The 7888-nt window shown below is 40.6% G+C and overlaps 1 long non-coding RNA gene across 1 annotated transcript in view; it reads right to left on the bottom strand.

Moving 5' to 3' along the window:
• Positions 1-2356: 2356 nt before the first annotated feature.
• LOC118161100 overlaps positions 2357-7888 on the bottom strand; it is an 8001-nt gene continuing 2469 nt past the window's right edge. Inside the window, exons 2-3 of the long non-coding RNA XR_004747852.1 lie at positions 3123-3234; positions 2357-2435 (exon numbers count right to left, since the gene is read on the bottom strand). This is a non-coding gene — a long non-coding RNA (uncharacterized LOC118161100). The remainder of the gene's footprint in view (positions 2436-3122; positions 3235-7888) is intronic.

Below are 7888 nucleotides of genomic sequence, written 5' to 3'. Positions count from 1 at the left end.
TAAACTTCCTTTCCTTTGTATGTTGGCAAGTATTTCACAAAAGAAAATGTGGAGTTATGCATTTTGCAGTGGAGTTCTTTGCTAAACTATATCAAACAAATGAGTCTGCTCTTTTGTATCCTCTTTCTAATTTGAGACAACTCCAAGGCAGCTTTGCTTTCAGAAAAACAGGAAGTTTGGGGATTCCTTCCTCCAGATTTAATGTTTTTCAGTTTATAAAGCAATCTGGATGAAGCAAGTGACACCAATATCTCCCTATGTGATTTTCCTCTACATTCATTTGGCTTGGGAGGGGTAATGTCAAGACCCCTAGTTAATTTCCTTGAACATGGAACTGTGACTTGCGTATATGTCTGGGTACAAACCCCAGGTGCGAAGGAGGGTGAGCCTTTTCAAACCTTTACTTTCCTTCAGGTAGTGTTAAGCAGATTAAAGCCTTCTTTTCTTTCAAGAATTGAGGTTTTTCAAACAGCTGCTTGTGTGTGTCACATCTGTTCTTTTTTCCTTTTTTTTTTTTTTTTTTTCCATCCTGCCCCCCAGAAGAAGCCAGGCACAGGTTTACTTGCTGGGGAAGTCAGGCTGCATCGGGGTGCTGGGGGCCTGTGGGAGGAGGGGGATGCTCTCCCCCCTGCCACATGCCACAATAAAGAAAAGCAATTTCAATCCACAGCATCAGGCTTACAAAATAAATAGCTCTGCTCCACCCTAGATAATTTACAGGGTTTTAAAGTGAATCCTTTTAAAAGGAAATGCTCACATCCAAGAAAAGGGCAGCAAAGTGAGGCTGCTGGACTGAGGGAATTGCCAGCCTTGCTTACTAGTACCGCAGGGCAGAGATAAACTTTAAATGGATTTAGCAATCAAAATAAGGGCCATGCAAAAGCTCCACTGACAGTTTCTTGCATCCTTTTATTGAGCATTCATGCAGGTCCCAATTTATTCCTCATTACACCATCTGCAAGAGGATGAACTGAAGGAGCAGCAGCAGCCGGGCTGTGCCTCTCATGCCCTCAGAACTACAGACGGGGTCCAGCTCTGGAGCTCTGCATCACTGAGGTGGTACAGACACAGATGCCACCCTAAAAACAGATCTGATGGGGCTCCTTGCTACAAGCCATGGGCAGAGAAGAATGGAGAGGGGCAGGAATTGCCCTGGGAATGGAAGCTGTTGGTTTTATAAGGTGATACTGGGTTAATCTGCTTCATGAAATAAGGTGAAGTACTTAAACATTTGAACATGGGTACAGAGGGGAGGAATGATGAGATATTCCAGAATCATGGAATTGGTTGAGGTGTGAAGATGCCTCTGGAGATCAAGAGTAGGTTTCTCAGTCAGGTCCTTACATAGCCTGCTGTCACAGCAATATGTGCTAGAGTATCTGAGGGGGCTTTCAGCTGGCTGTGCTGGCTAGTGCTGCAGTGTGCTGAGTAAATATCCTGGCTGTTAACCCTCCAGGAGCTGGCTCATCCATGCCTACATGGGCCTCTGTGACTGCTGTGTTGAAACACCCAGGTGCCATGTAGTGCCATTGACTCCATCAAGAACCTGGCAAGGCTGCAGGTAAAGTGGAGCCAGGAATGAAAAACCTTTCCAGAATTATTGTTTAGATATCTCAAAAATAAAAATAGCTTTTTTTTTTTTTTCACATTTCTTAAAATGTGGTTTTAATGAAGCTGGCATAATTCCACAACAGGTGAAGATATGAATGTTTCTGTTACAATGTTCTTAACAAACTGTAATCCTGTTTTAGTCCTGAGTGGGAAAATCTCTCTCAAAGGACGGGGTTGTATTTCTATTAAAATCTTTAAATCCAATCTTATGTTCTTTGGTCAGGTTATATTCACCCATATTTCATTTGGATTCCTTCCTGAACGAAAGCCACAAAATTCTAAGCTTGGATTTTTGAAAACAGTTAATGAGAACAGAAGTACAGGTGGGTGCAGCAGCTCTCTCTCCCATGAGAAAAAGAAGTGAAATAGTTTAGGGAATATCTTTCCCATGTGAATTAAAGGAAGATATATGTAAAACTGCTTTCAGTATGCAAACTCATCAATTCAAAATGAAATTGTTAAGGATCTGAGCAGCCTTCACACATACTTATTTCAATAAAAATTGAAAACACTCAGGGAAAACACCATCTTGCCCTGAAATACACTGTTTTAAAACTTCATCCTATATTCTGAGCACAGCTCAGGGCATTTTATATGGGATGCAGACTTGGGGACTATGTCTGCTGCTAACATTGTACTGCCAGGGGCTGGCTAGTTAAGCTAAACCACATCATGCAAAGAGACTCGGATAGCTCCAGTAGTTGGTCACCTTTCAGGGGAAAATGCTGCAAAGACTTCACCCAGGTAACTTTCCAATTGTTCTTGCAGCTATTCATAAAGTAGCCCATTCAGAGTTGTAGAATTCAGCAATATTCGACTAATGCCTGTGTAAAGGGTAAGAGAAACCATATCTTTTAATTTATTTTCTTGCAAGCTCTCTGCACACAGTCTACATGCAACACAAGAGGTTAAAGATCCTTAGACAAAATATCTTTGTCATCTAGCTACTTCGCTGAGAGATAAGGTTACTAAGACAAATAGGACAATATCAACCACACAACATTAAGGATGTGATTCTCAATGGCCTTAGCAAATTTAAGCAAATCCTTTTCAACAGTCTGACACCATAAATGAAGTGTTTGAGATGGTATCTCCAGTATTATAAAGAGCAACCTTGACACATTCTTTGATTAGGGAAGCTGACATTTCTGTTAAAGTTCAGCAAGTCACAGAATCCTCTTAACATATGGCCAAAGATTACAATGTTCTCTTCTGAAAAAGGTAAGTGTGATTGCAGATCTCATTACTTTCAAAGTCAGGAACAAAACTTATTGCGTCTGCTTTACTTTTTCATTCTCAGCAAAACAAACAAAGATGAGGAGACAGATAAAATACCAAAGAAGAATAATGATAATAATAAATCTTCCACATGCTTTGAAGATGTAGCAAAGACAAGAAAGCAATGTAAATTTTGCTATTATACAAATATTATGGTACTGAAATTGCTGAGATAGAAGTTGAAGGATATTTTGTATGATATTATCACTATTCTGGTTTGATGACAAACAAACCTTAAACCTAGAGATGGGACTCAAGCCATAACGCGAGATTCAGCAGCCAATTTTACCCAAAGCTCAGGTTACATCTGTTCATATCTTGAGGTTTGAAGATCCAGAGAAATGCCTGCAAATTTAGAACATATGGATTGGAAACCAGGTTACAAAACCAGATATAATAGAGTATCCTGAAGCGTTGCAGTATTGTTGGGTTGTGAGTAGATCAGTATACTGACAGATTAATCTTCAGAGGACCAGAAAGTCATAGGTAGTGAAAACTTTTACGTAAACATCTAAAAAGTTTTAGGTTTTATTCTGTTCAAGGTCCAGCTATAGGATCTGGTCAGTTTTTATTTATTCAAAGCAATTTACTCTGTGCTCTTTTTTTGTTCTTCATATAACACCATAAAGAAAGATTTCTGTAGAAAATAAAAAGAAGCATGGAAGTGTACCATAAACAGTATATATTTACATAGGGATTACAAATAGTGTAGCTTGAAGAGGAGAATGCTCCATTTATGCTATCCACTAGCAGTTTATGCAAACTCTAAGTATAACTGCACATCCTAAAGCACAAGAATAAGGACCAATCTTCAGAATTGTTTAAAAGGTTTACAGCTGCTTTCATTGAAATAAATGTACTGGAAACAACAGAATCAGGAAATGGTGCAAAGGCTATAAAGTTTGCATAAAGAAACCATTATGAAGGTGTGCCAATAGAACAATTGTTTGATGTTGCGTTACAAATGTATCTTTTTTTTTCCCCCCTAAGATTCCGTTTATCCAATGGCTTAAATGCAGGAATTATTTTCTGAGATGCAAAGTGGAAACTTTCAAAGAATTGCTAAAAACCTAATCAAGACTAGATGTCAGCCTAAGATGTGTTTGGCTTTTTTATTGGGATTTAATTTTGCTCTTTGCCATCTCAGCTGTACCACCAGAACTGCTTCCCACATTTTAATTTCAGGTACCAGATGGAACCTGGAAATACAGAACAACAGAAAAACTAGAACAAAGCACCCTGAAATTAAAGATTTCTGATGACTTCAGGTTAAGGAAAAAATGTCTGGCCTTTTCCTTGGTGATGGCTAAGCCACAGTGTGTGTCAGGATGTAGCATTTGGAGGAGGTCTGCCCTGATAGTCCAGTAATGGAGCCCAGAGTGCCTTTGTGCAAATGCTTTACCAATATTTGTTCTTTTCTAGACCTGTGTCTCATCCTAAGCCCTTAGGATATTTCAGAAGAATTTCTCAAGGGGGAGCTGGAAATACTAACCAGAAAGGCATCTTTGCCTCTGTTCTCTCAATTTCCCACTGTTGCTCTCAGTGTCAGCCTTCCCTTTGGAGAAGAAGCTGCGGCTGGATCCTGGACAGGGAAGTAAGGGTAGCTAGAAAGAAGAAGAGCTTCTTCTTTCCCCTGTGCACTCACCCACAGTCCATCCGTTAACAATAAGATAAAGTTTCAGTATTCAAGGGAGACAAAAGCTGCCTGTAGCTTTCCCAGAGTAACAGCTAACTGTCTGCAAATATGTGAAAGGAAACAATAACATCTTTTGATCATCACACCACAAAGCATAAAATACCTTGTACTCCCTGTAATTTATTACCTTTGGATTTATATTTTATTTTTTAAGGAAACAAGTGTTATTACTAGTGAAAGATCCTAGACTGGCAGCCCTTCAAAGAAAGTCCTCAGCCACTGAACATAAGGTCTGTGGTTTGCCCCCTCAGCTCCTCTACGAGCCCTTCAAGTCAGTTGTCCCAGTGACCTGTCTGATGCAACTGCTCACAGGGAGGGGGAGAAGGAATTAGCACTTAGTCTCTGTTTGGGCTCTGATGATGCTTCTGGTGAGGGTTGTGATTTGTTGCTTTGGTAACTAAAGAACGTCATCCAAAACCCATGGGCTTCCCTTTCTAAAGTTCCTCACAGAACATGACACCTCTGAAGGGTTTTATAAAAAAGCATTAATTGTCCCTAAAGGGGATAATACAATACTTAAATTTCTTTCCTATAAATGTTAGGTGCCATACTGATTTTGGCTTTTCACATTATTTTTATAAACTCAGCTGCTGAAGTAACTTTCCAAGACAAGTCCAGAGCCATGGCTGGGAGGGCTCTGGGGGGGCAGCAGCTGAAGGCTGGAAACACAGCTCAGCTCACTAGGGCTCTGGGGAATACTGGGGAGAAAATGAGGCTATTGATCAGTCCTAATTCTTCAGCATTTGGGGTGGGCACTTTGAATGGGATAACGATGCAGCCGTAGAGGAGTGCAGGAGTGCAAAGGGAATGTAAATGCAGGATGTGTTTGTGGGAGGGGTCACTGCACGAAACATTCAGCTTCCTTTAATCAGCATTTGGCTTCAATTCCAAACAGCATTTTGCCTCCATAGTAATCTCCTGTGGGTGATTCCTAAGCATATTTCATATGAGATGCAATGCAGTTAACCATGTGTTCTGATGGCTTTCATTTTAGTCTCTTTCTTCTACCAAAGATCTGCAGGACATTCTTGGCAAAGGCTATCCGGCCAGTGTACTGTGACCAGGACAAATGTCTTTCTTGAGTTCTCTATTCCAAGCAGACTCTACTCCTAAAGTTGGAGATATCACAGAAATCTTTCCCTCGACTTCTCAGGGCTTTGGACTAAGTCCATAACGCAACCATTGCTTCCAGTCCTCAGATGCTATTTCAGACTAACGCATCCAGGAAGTTTAACTTCCTCCATTAACTTTGTACACTCAGAGGAATGCAAGTAAAAAAATGGAATAGAAATTGAAATGTTATTTCTGAGAACCAGACAAAGGGCCTGGGAGTGTGTCCTCTGCCTACAGAAGCATGTTCAGTATCTGATGACTCCGGCACTGAGTTTTATAGAGACTTAGGCAGAAAGGGGCCTTTCAAGGGCAAGGTAAAGGAACAAGGCCAAAAAAACAGGCCAAATACTGAGGTCTTATTCAGAGGAAACTCCTCCTGAGCTCAATGGGAGTTTCCCTTAAGAAGGGGCGGCAAGGTTTATCTCATAAACTCTGCACATAGATTTAGCAAAAAAATGATGTGTCTGTTCAGATTGGAAGAATAGTTTGTTCTCTTATGAGTCTGTATACATATGGACTTTGTTAATTACTGGGGCTTCCATAGTGTTTATCTGTTCACCAGCATATTTATTTCCCCTAACATCTAATGCACCTTTGACTTTTAATATAGTACCAACATTAAGCAAGCAAATCAATAAAATGACATGGTTACTGAAACTTATGAGTTTCTCTTGTATTGTCGAACTATCCTTTTTGCAGTCTCACTCATTTCCTGTCAGGGGAGTTTGGCATTCAGTCTCCAGTACATAAACAAGCCCAGGAGCTGGCCCAAGCAGACTAACTGCAGACTAACTGCACAGCTAACTGTAGAAGATGCTTTACAATGAAGTAAATAACTCTCCCCACAGGACCTGATCTCTTTTTGGGTGTCCTGCATCCCTGTGCCTGGCTTTTTAAATATCTCTCTCCATGCTGTTGGAAAAAGAGCCAAACAAAAACAATAAGAAAGCTTGCTATTTTTGTGCTGCATTTCAAGCGAAATTTCCCGTTGACTCTAAGACAGTTTCCTGATACACATGTGGTTGTTCCCTATGCAAATGAGATGCAATGGAACAGTACCTCTTTGCAGGTGGTGAAAGGAGGTTACAGTTGCAGCTCCATGGGGGGCATATGCATGAGCTCAGGCAGTGGGGTAAGCCCTGTGTGGAGCACTGTCATCTCCAAATTAATATTGTCCATTAGCAGAGCATTGCATCTATATCATTTGGGGAGCTGAGGTAGGTCTTACAGAGACAACTTGTAAACTTCTGCTTTGCATCACTGCATTTTTGGCCTGCTGACATGCTCATACCAATGTCTGAGCCTGAGTCAAAAAAAAAACCTTTTACTCCAATAGCATTTTTTTCTTGAGCCTTTGCCACAGAATAACCCTTTTCTCCTCATAAACATTGAAGTTTAATTGCCTTCTGGGGACTCTATCCATTTACTTATTTTTCTTTACGTAAAATAATTCTGCATTAAACTTCTTTGCTGCACCTTGGTCCAACAGTTTTAAAATATCCCCCTTTGCCTTGTTTTCTTGGTTGTTCTTTAAGTGATGCAAGTTTACTGCTGATATTGCATTAGTGATCAATCAAAGGTTTGCCAAGAGCATGCAAAATAAATAAATAAATAAATCCTCCAGTATATTTTGATGTGCCTTTGAAAGGAGGAAAATTCCTTTCACATGGCCTCTTGTCCCTAGAAATCTACAAGTTTCTTTGTCTTGGCAAGTGGCCAAGCAGCACCGTGATGTACCATTTTTCTTGGCTAGTGTTTTTAGGTCTTTTGAAACCAGACCAAGTGTTCACATGGTATTTCTTCATTTAACAGCTGCAAGACAGTGACCGCAGCTGCATGTGCCGTGAAACCCAGCTTCCATCTATAGTAAGGGTTGCTGTGTTTTTGTTTTTTTGAGATAGCTGACTAAACGAATTCAAACTCAGGGCTGATATAAGCAGCTCTGTGGCTTCCTATGAAGCCATTTTACTGTACCTATAAACCCTGGTGCTTTAAAAAGCAGAGCTGGAGAGAGGCCTTTGTGGGGTAAATGTGTATACGCATGCTAATTTTCTACATGCATAGGATTGCATTAGCATCTCCCTAGGTGAATACCATGCAAGTGGACTGAATCTGAACATCTGTAGCCCACCTGGCAGCAATCTTTGCAAGCCCACACTGCTTGGTTCCTCCCCTAAACCCAATCCAAGT

Source organism: Oxyura jamaicensis, chromosome 2 (genome assembly GCF_011077185.1).
Source record: "Oxyura jamaicensis isolate SHBP4307 breed ruddy duck chromosome 2, BPBGC_Ojam_1.0, whole genome shotgun sequence".
Taxonomy (NCBI): Eukaryota; Metazoa; Chordata; class Aves; order Anseriformes; family Anatidae; genus Oxyura; species Oxyura jamaicensis.
The sequence above is the reverse complement of the archived record's forward strand: the minus strand, read 5'-3'. Positions and strand labels throughout refer to the sequence as shown.